A 16,987-nucleotide genomic window follows, 5' to 3' on the forward strand; every position below is an offset into this window, starting at 1 on the left:
GTGTGATACACTCATGACTGAGCCTCTGTGTACTGAAAAGTAAAATAATGTGGCAATACTGTTGCACTGGAGATTGTGCAAACACTACAACACAAGACTGTTGCACTAGGGATTGTGCAAACATGACAGCACAGAAGTGTCTGAGAAGCATAAGAAACCTGAACCACAACGCATTATTGAAAATGAAGTTTCTGGCATATAGGGTCAACCAATAGTAGCAGTTAAAAATAGAAGCAAGAAAAACAGATATAGTAATCCAAGAAAAGAAAACACAAAAGCAACTCTAGTAATTGAAATTGTTATACCCAGCGATTATAATTTCTTATGTACAGAGTGACACAAAGTCATAAAATACCAGGATTTCCATGCACAAATGAGAACATTGTGGAAGAAGATACCCAGAAAGTTCCAATGGTAGTGAGAGCAACATGACTAGTAAAAAAAAATTTATAATTTTACTTAAATATGTTACTAATGCATGTAAACTGATATTACCTGCAGAAAGAGGCAGTTCTGGGTACATTTGTGTAGTGAGAAGAGCATTTAAGAATAACATTAAAGAATCCAGCAGCACTGATTTCATGTACTCTAATCTTATCCTGTGTGAGGAATGGGGACCAATTCTGTCACGTTATCAGAAACCCTAATCATTTGGGGAAATTAAAGAGAGAAGACATAACAACTATGAGAGATTTAGGTAATACTGAATGTCCTTCCATATCATTGTTGCAGTATTATTAAGTAAAAAGATCCCCTGCTAAGGGTAGCCAGTAAGAAAAGCCATAGGTTTTCAAGGATGATGTATGCTCCCAGCTCACATCATAGGGCAAAAAGGTAATGTACGGGCATATATACTTCAGAATTTCTTTGCCACCAGTCTGAATGCCATCTTTGATCATCAGTCTGAACTCTCCTTCATTTCTGTTGGTTGCCAAGCCATTTTCAGATAAGTGCCATTTGGGTTTTCTTTTTATCTTATTTTTCTATTGGTTTGCAAGTTTACATGTCATCTATAAAGGGAAAATGTCAGCTTGGGAGATAGATTCCACATAAGGACCATCACAAGCATTGTCTTCCTGGAGAACCAATGTCTTAAGTTGTTGGAGTACGGTGTGATGGCAAAATCATCCCATCCCAAAGGTCAGCCATCTAATGAGAAGACCAAAAAAGTTATGTTGGATTCATCTCCTGTGCTGCTTCCCTCTGATGTCTCTTTTGAAGTTGGTGAAAACCCAGAGGATCATCTGGTTGTTCTGTCAGATTCCTGTGCCACAACCAACTTGGAGGCCAGCATGGATGTGGTTTCTTGCACGTCCTCAGAGGCTCTGAACATGTCTGTTGGCAGATCGTATCCAGATGACTGAGGGGTCTTTGGAAGATTCTTGTTTGGGAGGAGAGTCCCACTATGTTGATTGAGTGTTGCCAAGGTTCTGAACCTCCTAAGGTCTTTATGGCTGATGTCCCTTTAAAGAAGAAACAGAAAACTAAACACATTTCTGCTGCTTCTAAAGATCACCAGTGTGAATGGCAGGATTTTTCAAATGGGGTCTGTTTAATACACTCATGGCCTTGAAACCTCCCCAGGGAGTTTCTGTTCCTGCCCCCCTCCATGGTCATCTACTCCACCTAAGAGGCCTAGAGAGCAGGACTCTTCTGATGAGGACTGGGACTCAGGGGAAGAGTCCTTGGTTTACTCCTCTTAGATTCCTTCTACATTGGACTATGGTTCTGAGGAGGAGGATTCCATTAACCCACATTTTTCCCTTTGAGGAACTTTCTTTTGGGAATACTATCTCTCATATGATGGAATTCTTTAAATGGGACTGTGCTCAGGTTTCTGACATCCAGAAGAGGTATTACAAGCTCTTCCATATAGAGTCCCCTAAGCCCTCTGCTGTTCCTCCAGTCCTAGCTGCTCTGTTAGACACTTTTTCAGCTGCTTCTCAGGCTCCTGATTCCCAATCTCCAGCCCCTAAAAACCCTGATGGGTTTTATGAGGTGCCTGATGACTGTACGTTTTCCTACAAATGTCCTTCTGCTGACCCCTCTGTTATGCCTGTCTCTTCTGACAAACCTTCAAAGCTCTTCCCTTCTACTAAATTGATGGCTTCTGACAAGGACAGTAGGGCTTGGAATGGCTGGGCAAAAAGGTGTATACTTTTGCTACCCTGACCTTTCAGGCCATTAATTATCAGAACCACGTGACCAGCTATGCCTTAGCTCTTCTTTCTCAGGCCTATCAAGTTATGTGTGACTTTCCTGATTCTGAGGGGAAGGTTTAGCCCCTCTGTTTGCTGGGCTCCTCTTCCTAAGTGGCCTGTCATTCTATTAAATGTAGTTATGATGCAGCTGATGCTTCTTCTAGAGCTGTTGCCTTTGGTTCTGTGTTGAGGCACAACTCTTAGCTTTACCTCCAGCCTTTGCGTGATGGTATTAAGGCTAAATTGATGGATGCTCTCTTTAGTAATAAAAATAATTTTAGTTCTGCAGCTGCTTTTTAAGTCTCAGCAAGAATTGAAGCATATTTTTGTTTCCCCTATTCCTAAATTTCAGAGGAATTATCCCTCTAAGCCTGCCTTTGTGCATAGACACCTGCTTCTTCAAAGGTAAAAAGGGTTCTAGACAGGCTCCATCTGCTACGTCCACTTAGGCTGCTACTATGCAGATGCCTCCTTTCCAGACAAGCCATGTTCTGTCTGACTACCTGCTTGCCTCTATACTAAGTCAGGTTCCTTTCTCTTCTTCTTTCCCTGTCTTTTCCCAGCTGGTTAAAGATCACTCAAGATTCTTGAGTTCTGTCCATCATCTGTCAGGGATACTTCATGGTATGAAAATCTCTTCCTCCTTTTCTGGGCATTGCTCACCACTTCTTTCAGGGCGTCTCAAATTCTTTACAGACAATACTACGGTGATGTGGTACATCAGTAAGCAAGGGGGAATGAGGTCCTACCTTCCATGAAGACTATCTCTTCAAATTTGGAGTCGGGCTGTCTAATATCAGGTGACTCTTTAGGCTATTTATATTCCTTCAGAACAAAACATTGTAACAGACTCTCTGAGCAGGTCCATAACACAAGCTCATGAATGGATGCTTCACAGAGATCTCAAGTAGGTCTTTTTGTCTCTGTTCTGAACAGGTAACTTCCTCTTTTTTGCACCACAGTTGCAAGACCTCTGCATGGAAGGTGAATGCTCTGTCTTTTTCTTGGAAGGGGATGTTTCTCTGTGCCTACCCTCCCCTTCCTGTCATACCAAGGATCCTGCTCAAGATGGAGTAGAACTCCCTCAAAATTTTGCTGGTGACCCCCTTTTGGTGCAGACAGCATTGATTCCCTCTTTTGCTGCACCTAGCCAAGGGCAATCACCACAAGTTACATACTCACACAAGACAAGGGGTCTCCCATCCATCCTTACTTGTCCACTCTTCAACTAACACAGGGGGGATGGTAGTGTTTTGATCCCTTTTAGGCATCTTGTTTTCTGAGAACATGCTTTGGGTTCTGCAGGAGGCCAGGAAATCCACTACCATGAAATCCTATGTGTCCAAATGGAAGATATTTTCTGTCTGGTTCCTTGCTTGTAACCAGGATCCTTTTTCTGTGAAAATTCTACTGGTTCTCTCTTATTTGTAAATTGTTCCATGCTGGGTTGTCTTATTGTTTAGTCAAAGCTCACATGTCAGCTGTTTCTGCTTGTCTGCCATTGTCTCCTCCTCTAGTCTCTAGGTTTGAGGTAAAACAATTTCATAAAGGTTTCCTTCATATTAGGCCTCCCAGTAAACCTATTCCTTCTTTCTGGGATCTTAATTTTGTTCTTGAAAAATGTCTGTTCCTCGTTTTTTTAGTTTTTCATAGGGAGAGAGTGTGTCTTCATACTAATCCCTTTTTTAATGCCCAAGGTGGTTAATGAATTGTCTCTTAATCAGTCTATTAATTTGCCTACATCTTTCCCTTCTCCACTTGGATTTGAATGAACTGCTCAGGTATTATTTAGATAAGACTAAGGCCATTTGCAAGTCTGAGCAACTTTTTGTTTCTTTTCATCCCAAATCTCTAGGTTTGGTTGTTTCCATGCTAAGCATTTCTTCATGGATCTTAAGACCATTTCTTTTTGTTACTCATTTCATGGAAAAAAAACTTTCTATTTCTGTTAAGGTGCATTCTACCAGGGTCGGGGATTCTTCTGGTGCTTTTTTTCAAATGTTTAGATACCAGTTCTATCCTTGAGGCTACTACTTGGACCTCTGTCTATATCTTTACTAAGCATTACAAGTTAGATGTTGTTTCCGGAGCTAGAGCTGGCTTTGCCAGAACTACCTTGCCTGGTTTTCTTGAGGTCTATTCTGGCCATTCCTCCTTCAAATTTCCTCTTGATATTTTGAATTCTCCCTTATAGGTTCATAGGTTGGTACTAGGTTATCGGCCCTAAGGCCTATACAAGCCTAGCCATAACAAATTCCTGACTATTTCTTCCCACACTATTTACTTCCCTGGACCCCTGTCTAGCAGGGTGGCTGATGTGATCCCCGGGGTGAATTTCCTTTCTCCCATCCAATCATCAAGGTTCCTTATGTCAGGAATACTGCAACAGTGATATGGAAAGACATAGTGCAGTTGTGTAATATCTTACCATAACAGTAAGTAGGTGCCCTTCTCTTCAGTGTTGCAGTGTACACTCCCTCCATCTTCCCCCTTTTCTTTTTTCCTTCTTTTCTTCTTGGAGTGTTATTCCTCCTGGGGCTATTCAGTTTTGAGGTATGTCACCTTTATGTCCTATGATGTTAGTAGGGAGCATACGTGTGACATATGACATCCTTGAAAACCTAAGGCTTTGGTATACTGGTTGGATGTTGGGCTACCATTGATAGGGGATCCCTTTCATGTAGAATAGTGCAACAGTGAAGGACATCTACTGTTATGGTAAGATTTTACACAGCTGTACTTTTCTTGAAACTTAGCTATGCCATGACTTGGGAATGGAGACCACTGCTGACAGAATGTTAAAAATTTTGAAAATTCAAAGAAATAAAGAAAGTAAAATGTGCTCATTAATCAACATCAAAAGAAAAGTCTTGAGTAACAGTAGTGACTGTATTTGTACACAACTATTAGCAGGCAGGTTACATATACTGATTCTCTCTAAAAGAAGGAAATACAAGTATTTTTGTAAGCAAATAACTAAAGACAACGTACAATGGCAAGTGACATCATCGTTCATGACAAAAAAGTGTGTCCTAAGAGTTTTGTCATGTTTGTTTCCCTAACCACACATGTGACATCATGCTGCATTGGCTCTATTCCATTCAAACCACACTTATTTCCATGTACTTAAGTAGATGGGAAAACAGTCCTTGATCGATGTCGGCATGAATGGCTGCTTCTCACTTTTCTTCATGCATCAGGATGTGTATCATACATTCAGTGCAAACTGAACAAGTATTGTAAAAAACAAACATAATGGATAAAGCTGATCAAACACAGACAGTATCTGAATAAAAATGAACAACCAGCTGACAAGGCAGAGGCATAAAATCAAGTTATTTATTCAAGACAAAATAAAACAAGGTAAGCACTTTCATGCCAACAACTAGGTGCTTCATCAGACCAAATTATAACAGTTGCGAAACTACTTAAATGTAAATTTCGAAATTCAGTGGGTCAAAGCACGTGATCTTAAGACTGGCTTTAAAGGCACAGCCTCATTTACTCCCATGCCACATCAGCCTGCAGTTCAACGATCCATTTAAGCTCTAAACATTCAGTTCTGATTCTAATGTCACCATCTCTAATATTCAAATCAAATAGTTCAAGAACTAAGAATTCAAAAAGATGTTTGTTACTAGTTGGTAAAACATGTTTAGCGAGAGCTAACTGCAGGCTGATGGGGGCATGGGACTAAATGAGTCTGTGCCTTTAAAGCCTGTTTTAAGATCACATGCTTTGACCCATTGAATTTGGAACAACTTTGTATTTAAGTATCTTTGCAACTGTTATAATTTGGTCTGATGAGGCACCTAATTGTTGGCATGAAAGCGCTTACCTTGTTTTATTTTGTCTTAAATAAATAACTTGATTTTATGCTTCTGCCTTGTCAGCTGGTTGTTCATTTTTATTAACAAACTGAAGAAGGCCTAGTATTGTCTAATTACCTGGTGTCAACATAACTTGTAATTGTAGTTAGAACAGCACATATTAAAAGTATAGATGCAAATAATATGCTGATAGTATGATCAAGGCCAACTCCCCCCATAAATATTTAAACAATGTGCAGCTGTTGATCAACCTGTCTTTGCCTCCATTTGCTACACTGAATAAGATACAAGCAAATAAAAAAAATACACTGAACTTAAATAATCTTGATTATTAAAAATACAGTGAAGGTAAATAATCTTGACAGTTAAAAATACATTGAACATAAATAATCTTGTTAGTTATTGTTTCTCAAAGACAAAATTTCAAATATCAAGATGTCTGATTTACCCCATCAGATAATGTGCAAATCATAATTCTCTGTGTAACCTTTGTTTTAACCTTGGTTTGATCGACTATACCTGATAACTCAGTATTCATCCTTAAGGTAACTCTTGTAAATAAAAACACATTTTTTTTAATCCTGAAATAACATCTATAAGTTGAAATAATATCAAATAACCTGATATAACTCTTAAATTTCTCCAAGTCTTTTGGGTTTCTAATACCATGACGAGAACGGACCCCATTCCTAAGTCAAAGTACAATTAAAGTTCATGAAATTAGTATTGTTTCAATCTTTGATGTCAGCCAAAAGTGCTCTTTGCAGCACCCACAATGTGCCCAGTAATGACTCCTTCTGCAGTTCATATGGGGTTTTATGGATTAGTAACATATCTAAATATGAGTCTAGATTATTTTTTTATAAGACCCATTGCTCCTACTGCTATTGGAACTGTCTGGGTATCTTTCTTCCACATTGCTCTCATTTCTGCATGCAGATCCTGATATTATGGCTTTGTGTCTCTCTGTACGCAAGACACTGTAGTCACTGGGTGTGCAATTTCAATGATCAATGCTGTTCTTGTCTTCTTTTCTTGGACCACTACATCCGGTTTTCTCACATCTGTCTTTTGAACTTTTGGTAATGGGTGATCCCATGTGATGTAAATTTCATCATTTTCTATGATTCTCTGTGGCTCATGTTTCTATTGTTTTTCATCCACTTCAATACCATAACGTTTGCACAATCCCCAGTGCAATAATCGTGCCACATTGCTATGCCTTTCAGTATACAGTCCTTCTGCCATTAGTATGTCACAACGAGCAATGTGTTCGACTGTTTCCAATTCAGTTTTACAAAATCTACATTTGTATGTTTCTCCCACATGTTCAATGGACTTTGTAAACTAGCGTGTATGTAGCCCACTGTCTTGAGCTGCCAATATTAACCTTTCAGCTCTTGGTTTGAATTTGCCTCTCCTTAACCATTCCTGCATTTGTCCCAGATCAGCATGAGATTCTACCTTAAGAATTTCCTCTGTGATGTTATTCTGTAAAATCTGTTTTATATTTTGTACACATGCTGTATGTACTGTGGAAGCTGTCTGGTAATTCCAAACTAAACAGATAAGACTAAGCTTTATGGGTTCATTAAGGCTATTACAACTACATTTGCCTTGATTTTCAAGAGAAGCAAGTCACTCAATTTATTTTAATGAGTGAGTAAATCTCTTAAGTTATTATTGTTTAATAAAACTATGACCACTAAAAGTGTGTCTCGTGTCTTAGTGACCATTTTTTTTATGCAAAGGTATAAAAATGTAATTTTTGTCACACTGGTTTTACCTTATATATTTAATTGTGTGAGAACTCTTAACTACTTCTAGTCTCAGAATCTGATAGTATCAGAAATTGTTCCAGGTAGTCTTATTACATTTTGTTTTGGAATCTGCAGCCCCCTCATGTTTAAATATTAATGTAACTAAGCCAAATGTATGCATAAATCATTTGAGTCATATACATTATTTCCATTAACAAAACACTCACTCCTTTGTTACTTATTTGTGGTCAGATATTTTTAATTACTTATGTTTTTCAATTTATTTCCTTCCGCTTAACTGCCTTTGATCTGTATCTAGAAAAACATTTTCCACCAATATCCTCATTTTACTCAGGTAATAACTAAACACTTTCTTGGCATTCCCTCCATACAGTTTTGAAAACAATACAAAATGCTTGAATGCTAATCTGTCTTACAAACATGTAATTGTTATCTCCCATCATTACAAGAAAATAAGTTTTCATTGGAGAATTTAACACATCTGGTCACACATTTTAAAAATAATTTCTCAGAGACAATGTGTAAAATAATCTAGTTGTAGTGACAGTATATTAATATAAGAAGTAATACTTTCATTTATCTAAAAATGTAGTATTAACCACCAATTCATACTAGTTACCGCCTTTGTAAAAATAAAAGTTTCCACACAGTCATTCATAAATTAACTATTATTTACATTCTGTGTGAACCCCAGTTAATATGTTCTTTGGGAACTGACAAACAAATATAGGAAATACGTTTCTGTAGTTTCCTGAGACATTACATTTTAACATAAAATATTACTGTTTCACTGTTACAATGTAATACAATATACCCAGTGATCTATGTCTCAGACTAATAATTGCTAGATAGCCAGGAGATGAACCTAGAATGTTCTCATTAGCATAAACCTAATCTTTTACTTGCTTACTAATGTGAACATAAAAATAATTTGTAATCTTTGACATCCTAGCAATGTAACGGTCTGCCTTGGTGCACCTGTTCAGGGCTTAACTTTACAAACTAAATACCAAAAATACCAAAAATGTCATTATTTTATACAATTACATGTCTGTAATAAACATGTCTTCAGCTAAAATTGTATGTCATTTCTGAAATAGTATCAACTTTGTTGATTTCACTTGTACAATATCTTAGACTAATCTGCAGTCTGTCTTTGTTCTGCTTGACAGTCAGGCTCTGTAGGCTGTTACCTTTTATGTGACTCTGGAAATCTGTATATCTTTTTTTCTGTAGCTCTTTGTCTTGTAAATGCATTTCATAAGCAATATTGTCTGAATATTGTATGAATACATAAACACACCTGCCTTTCCACACAGCTCACTCTGATTAATCTACCATGATTCCTCATTTATATGTGGCAACCATTCTAAGGACAGAAAGTGGTGTGTTATTGGTTCTCTTTGTCTCCTTCCCTCTCGCTCTCTTGACCCATTAAGCTAGACCATTAACTTTAATTTTTCCTTTAGTCTACCAGAAGTCCAAGATATATCAAAGCTAATTAAAATTATCACTTCATCTGCTTTATTTGGAAATAATTTCCATAGATTGACTTACACCACCATCCTAGTATCATTTAAAATGTACTGCTATGGTCCACCATTTAAGTGTCCTTTCACAAAAGATTTGCCATAGGTTCCTAGGTGTATACTATGCTAACAACTACTAGGGCCATTAAAAGCCTAGACGTGCAACCCAAAATGTTAAACACAAATTTACTGATTGCCTCTGTCCACCAGAGACATAGGAGCCGGACCAGAAGTGAATTTCCAATTTCCCATCCACTGGTCCAAGTTGCATTTAAATAGGGATAGGGAGGAAGTCTGATTCACATGGATGAGGAGCCTGGTCCTTAGAATGTGAATTCTCTGAGAGACATATCTGTCTTTCTAATGAGTCCTATTTATGTTGCAAACAAAATTTGGGTATTTTAGTCTAGTAGCTCTAATGCTGTGTATAGGTTCATAGATTAGTAGTAAGCTCACTGCCCTTGTTAGCCATTTTAAGCCTAGCTAATTATCCCTTGTGAGACTCAAACCCCACACCTTGTGTTTGTAAGGCAAACACCTTAACCATTAGGCCACCCTCCCACAATTTGTATTATTTGCTGATGTGGAAAAGATTCATCAAAACAGATTCCAGATGTCTTGTATGTCAAGCAAAGATCACCTCTCAGAAGTCTGGATGATACCGAGTAAAGAGATGTGGCTTTGAAGAAATCAGTGCAGGACATTATGTTTACTCCCTGGATTTGTAAGGAACCTTTGTGGACATTTAGTTGCTGCATATGTCTGGTCAGATTCATAGGTGGTTACTAGGCTAATGACCACAAGGGCCTTTTGAAGCCTGGTCATGTATTCCAAATCTCTGACAAGTTCTGGTATACTTGAGAAGTGTAAGCAGGGGCCTGAGAGGTGAAACATTTACAGGCAGAGGCCTGGAAGATGAACCATTTACAGGCTCCCTGTGTCCATTAGAGACATAGGTGCCAAACCAGGGATATGTTTCCTGTTTTCCATCCAGTTGTCTAAGTTACACTTGAATTGGGTTAAGGAGGAACTCTGCTTCACATGGATGGGGAGCCTGTTCCAGAGAAGATAGTCAATGGGATAAATGCCTATCTGTCTAGCAGGTCCTATTTATAGCACAGGCAAGGTTTAAGTGTTTAGAATGGTTAATTCTAATGCTGTTTGTTTTGCAGATATGTGTTTTGGTTCAGCAGAGTGGGGTTTGAAAATGCCCTGTATGCCATACATAGATATCCCCTCATCAGTCTGTAGGAGAAAGAATACAGGGATATGGCCTTGAGGTAGTCTGCATAGGACAGGATACTTTAAGCCCTTTATTCTTTCATTGAGGAATCTCTGTGGGCATTCCACTTGTTGGATATGTCTGGTTAGAGACATACCAGATGGGGCATTGTACTCAATGATAGGTCTAGTGAATGCTGAATACAGTGGAATAATGACTTCCTTAGACCTTGATGCTGTACCTTTGTTTATAAGTTGCACAACATAGAATAATGTCCTCACTACTGTAGACACCTAATGCTCAAAGGCTAGATTACTGTCTATGTGTGTCCCCAAGTCCCTGACTACTAGGTCAAGTCTTAGGGGTGTATTGTCAATGTGGTAGTTTCCAAAGTTCAAAGGACAAAACCACCACCATAACAGGTACAAGCATGCAAAATCTGAAGGTAATGCTACTCAATGCTAGAAGTCTAACCCTCAAAATTCACTCTCTCGAGGCACTCCTAAAAATGGAGAATATTGATATCTGTGCAGTAACTGAGACCTAGTTCAAGGCTCCAGAGAGCACCCCTGCAATACCAGGCTACAACTCTTACCACACTTTTTGGCCACCAAACCAGGACCAAAACACTAAAGGTAGAGGAATGCCCATATTCATCAAGGATATTCACAACACCAGGCTTGTTGCCCAACACAATGCGTCTGAAATTCTCCAGCTGCAACTAACACTAGGTCAGACTGCAATCCAAATTTTAGCTTGCTACAGATCCCCCACCATGCCCCAGGATTCTCACTACACCTTTCTAAACATACTGGAAAATATTAAGATACAACCAAACACCTAATACTGGGTGATTTCAACTACCCTGCCATTAACTGGGAAAACTACTCGTGTACCAACATCTTTGCCCAGTGGTTCTTGGACTTCATAAATTCCAATGCCCTGGATCAACTAATCCTTAGTCCCACCAGCGGCTCCAATATCCTAGACCTGGTCATTACCAACCTGGGAAATCAATGCTCCACACCTATGGTCACCCCCCCCTCATTGGTCAGGTCTGACCATAAGCTAATCACTCATGAAATCCACAACCTACCCCCACCCCTCAGTAAGGAAACTTCTGTAAAAAACTTCTCCAAAGCCAACTTTATGCTACTCAAGTCAGAAGTGACAAACTTTATGACACCCATGCAAACGGGAACTGAAAGTTCGATTGCTGAATCCTACACTAAGGCACTGTACGAGCACATCCACTCGTGCATGAATCGTGCCATCCCCAATAGAACCAAGACGCTATCCTCCAAAAAAAGGAAGCCAATCTGGTGGTCCCTTGCCAGAAACAAACTTTACAACAAAAGGAAGAAACTGTTGCAGAAAAGAGGAAAATCCCAGGATGCAAAAAACTCCCTTACCAGCCTCAGTAAGAAGCTGAGATCCCTCATAAAATCCTCCAAAGCTAGTTATGAAAATAAAATTGCCAAAGATTCCAAAGACAACTACAAGGCATTTTATAGCTATGCCAAGAATCTAAATGGCAATGCTCAGATCTGCTCTGAGCTACAACAGAATGGTATTTAATATACTGATCCCAAGGATAGTGCCAATATCCTTGCAGATCGATTCAGTGTAAACTTCACCCCCTCTCACCACCTAAAGGGCCCATCTCAATAACAAAAGATTTCCAAATTCTGGTAATAACAGCCACACAGGTAAAAAATGCACTCCCTAAAGGCTAAGAATACAGCATCCATGGGTCCAGATGACATCCCAGGCTGTGTACTACATAAACTACAAAATGAACTGGCACCTAACCTAAGTGTCATGTTTAATCATAGCCTCACCTCAGGCTTTGTGCCCACTGAGTGGGGCACAGCTACAGTTATCCCACTCCACAAGGGGAGATCCACCATGGATCCCAGGAACTACCACCCCATTAGTCTGATGAGCCTGATCTGCAAGGCCATGGAACTTATTATCACAGAACTTATAAACAAAGACATTGGCAACCTTCAAACACTGGACCCCACACAGTTTGGGTTCGTGAAGGGCTGATCTTGTCTCCTGAACCTGATTGACTTCTTTGAATCAGTCTCCAGAGCCGTGGACAAGGGTAAGGTGGTCCACACAGCCTATCTGGACCTAGCCAAGGCCTTCAACACCATCCCCCACTCTGGAATCATAGATAAACTTACTAAGCTGGGCATTAATCCTTACATCACTCGATGGGTTGCCAACTGGCTTACTGACAGAACCCACACTGTAAAAGAAGCCGACTCCAAATCCAGCTCCAGACAAGTGACAAGTGGAGTCCTCAGGGTTCAGTCCTGGGACTGCTCTTGTTTGGCATCTACTTCTCTGAAGTACAGGCCAACACTAAAGGACTCTGGCTAACAAAGTTTGCAGATGACTGCAAATTGGGAGCCATTGTTGAATTCCCAAATGATGTGGATATTTTACAGAAGGCCTTACAGAAACAGATGCTTGATGTCAGAGCCATGGGCTCAAGCTAAATGCCAAGAAATGTATAGTTATCCCCTTTGGGAAAAAACATGTACTCATAAATTACCACATAGGTGGCAGTACACTAAACACTGAAAGTGTGATAAGAGACTTAGGGACACAGGTTGACAGTGGTCTCACCTTTGATAACCATATCGCCATAACAGTCAGGAAATCCTTCTATGTGGCACACCTCATCACTAAGGGCTTTTCATCCAGAAAAAAGGAGGTCATTGTCCCACTGTACTCATCCCTCATTAGACCATTATAAAATACAACGCCCCATTTGGTATGTACCTCTCAAGACATCTGCAACAACTGGAAAGGCCACCGAAATACCTCACTAAAAGATTCACAGGCCTAAAGCAGATGCCCTATGTTGACTATCTAAAAAAACTCCACCTATACTCTGTTGCATATCGTCTACTAAGAGGCAATCTCTGCTTAACATACAAGGCCATGTCAAACCCAGAGCTGTTGGACATGTTCCACTTAAAGAAATCCCAATCCCTCAGAGACACACGTTCCAGGGATCTAAACCTTGTCATCACAATGAACAAAACATACTGGAGGGATAGGTTCCTGATCCAGGGACTCCACAGACTCTGGAATAGACTGCCCATACATGTCAAGCAGAGCGCTTCATTGGCCATCTTCAAAAGGAACCTTGATGATTGGATGGGAGATAGGAAATTCACCCTGGGATCACGTCAGTCACCCTGCTAGACAGGAGTCCAGAGAAGTAAATACTGTGGGAAGAAATATCCAGGGAATTGTTATGGCTAGGCTTGTGTAGGCCCTAGGGCCGACAGCCTAGTACCAACCTATGAACCTGTGAACCTAAATGATACCATTACCCATGTCTATGATGGACCTGATGAGGGATGAATACAGTAATATGATGACCTCTCTGGACCTAGCTGCCATGCCCTTGCTTGTAAGTTGTGTAACAAAGAAGGCATTGCCTAAAAAAGGCACTATGAGGGCAAAGAAAGCCTTAGCCAATAATCGAAAGATTAGATGTGCAGACTATCCTTGGCAAAGCAATGTGGTTTGTTAACTATATCTTCCCAAGCATATAAATATTGGATCCTCGTAGAATGACACCAGAAAGACAGCCAGCTGTTGAAATCCATCATTTTTTAAATCATATTAGGTGTCATCCTTGATGCCAGACACATAGTCTGAAAGCTCCATGTCTCTCTCTTCATATATTCCAGGGAGGTACATCTCATGTCATGTACACCTATGTGATGCCCGTGCCCTGGCCCAGCAATCTCAATACTCACCACTAATACCAGTGAGGGGTGTCTCATGTAGGAGGAAAGGATAACCAATACACACAGTAAAGTGCAATTTCCCTTAAGAACACACAGAGATCACAGTCAGTCCAGAGCTGGTCGCTCCCTTGCTCTCCAGGTCCCCAATAAGGTGCAGCACTGCCACAGCTATAGGGTCCAGATCTCAGCCTAGCGAACAAGCTAAAACCTCCAACACCCTCTCTGTCCAAGCAGTGTCCCTGCCCAAGTAGCTGAAACACACACACTTTGAGAAGAATTTATACAACCACACAGACACTCCTGGGGAAGGCTGGCACAGGCTCTCCAGCTGTGCCCCTTTTTCCCAGACTATATGGTAGAAATCACTACCACCACTCAGCTAATATTTATCAGCTACTAAAAGGCCCTTATGAAAGGCTGTCCAATTATTACTGTGTAATATTATTATCAAGTTGGTAGTATAACTAAACAGTCAAGGCTTATTAGTGTGACTTGGTACAGGATCACTATAAACATGCAATGTTTTCTTAGAGCTTCTTATCTCTACACAAAACAGCCACAGTTGAAAGGTTTTAAAATATGTAATAATAAATAATAAAAACACAAGACAATACTTTTTACTACACAGTGCTAGTCAAGAGTTCAGAGATCATAGAGAAATACTTAAAATAATTCAGTAGTACAGTTCTGACATCACAGAAAAACACTTAGTCTAATCTTTCTAGTTTGTAGCTATTTCTAACAGAAAACACAAGTCTAAGATAAACTTACATATAGAGCAAAGGCAGAGTGCTGATGAGTTGGATGGTCAAGACAAAAATGCTTAATGCTCTCTGATTCTCTCTGTTTTTTAAAATCACATTCCTGGTTCACATTACATCATTATTCACACTTTCCTGGGGTTCCCAGGCTAACAGGCTAAGTCTTTAGTAAGCTCACACCAGGTCAAGAAGCAAAGCCATTAAGGACATTTATGCATGTAAATTCTGGCCATTAACTCTGGCCTTAAAACAATAGCAAGAATTCCTTCATCTAGACTGGCTGGAGCCGTGTGTAGATCAAAGGGTCACAACATGCTTTACTTGGTCCGTAGCGTGCACTGTTGTCACATTATTTTCCAGTTCCACATGTAACACTATTTTTACCATTTAAGACAACAAGCCTATGGTTTACATTAATATTTACAGATGACAGAATTATCTCCAAAATTCTATCTGGCTAGGCTGGCAGCCCTCACCTATCTTCACCCAATCTTTACATATCTCCGCCCAGAGAACTCAAGCTAGGTTTTGAAGTGACTATTGAGAAATGCTGCTTGAAGGAATGAGGTCTATCTGAGTATACCTTTCCCCGTTCCCTGTCTTGACAGCCCATCTGCATTTGCATTGCTAATCCCACTGCAGTGCTGCATGGACATATATGCTTGCAACCCCAGGCTCCATCTTAGCAACTTGGCATTTTGCTGGCTGGCTCTGTTTAACCATGTTAGGGGGTTGTGATCTATCATAACAGTGAATTTCCTTCCATGCAAATAAGGCTGAAGTTTCTGAAGTGCCCATACTATGGCTAGACATTCTTATTTTACAGCTGCATAGCATTCCTCCCTGGGTTGGAGCCTGCAACTGAGATAAACCACTGGGTGCTCTTCCCCCTGTGAAGAAATCTGGCTACTACAGCCCCCACCCCATGGTTCAAAGTATCCACCTGCACAACAAATTCTTTGCTGTAATCTGGACTGGCTAACACAGGGGGTCCTCCCAAAGCTTCTTTAAGCTTCTGGAATGCCTGCTCACATGCCGGGGTCCACACTACCTTACCTGTTATTCCTTGTCAGGTCTATGAGGGGAGCAGCTATGGTAATATAACTGGGGACGAACTTTCTGTAGTACCCTGCTGTCCCTAAAAATGCCCTCACCTGCTTTTTAGTAACAGGTGCAGGTCATGCCTGAATGTCTTCCACTTTGGCAGGTTCTGGCCTTATCTTACCACTCCCCACTCTATGTCCTAGGTAGGAGACCTCTGCCATACCCACCTGACATTTGCTCAGCTTAATGGTCAACCCTGCCCTCTGTAGTCTCCCCAGCACCTCCCTGACATGCTGAAGGTGCTCTGGCCAGGAATAGCTGTAAATGGCAATATCATCAAGGTAAGCAAGTGCAAACCCTCCTGCTCCTGCTAGGATATGATCTACCAGCCTCTGGGAAGTTGCTGGAGCATTCTTCATCCCAAAGGGCATCTTTGTGGACTCATACAAGCCAAAAGTAGTCACAAAGGCTGACTTCTCTGTCACATTGGGAGTCAAGGGTACCTGCTGATAACCCTTGGTAAGATCAATGGTTGTAAGATACTTAGCCCCATCTAGTTTCTCTAGGGTCTCATCTGTCCTAGGCACGAGGTAAGCATCTGACTCTGTGTGACTATTTAATTTCCTGTAGTCCACACAGAACCTGGTGCTGCCATCCACCAGAACCACTGAAGAGGCCCAGGGACTGTTGGACTCTTGAATCACCCCTAGTTCAAACATCTCCTGTACTTCCTCCCTCAGAATCTGTTTGATTCTCTCAGGCACCCTATAAGGGGCCTGCTTAATAGGCCTTTGGGGTCCTGTATCCACTTGGTGCTGCCTCAGGTGGGTGCACCCTGGT

This window comes from Protopterus annectens, chromosome 3.part1 (genome assembly GCF_019279795.1).
Source record: "Protopterus annectens isolate FY-2018-M chromosome 3.part1, PAN1.0, whole genome shotgun sequence".
NCBI classification, from domain to species: domain Eukaryota; kingdom Metazoa; phylum Chordata; order Ceratodontiformes; family Protopteridae; genus Protopterus; species Protopterus annectens.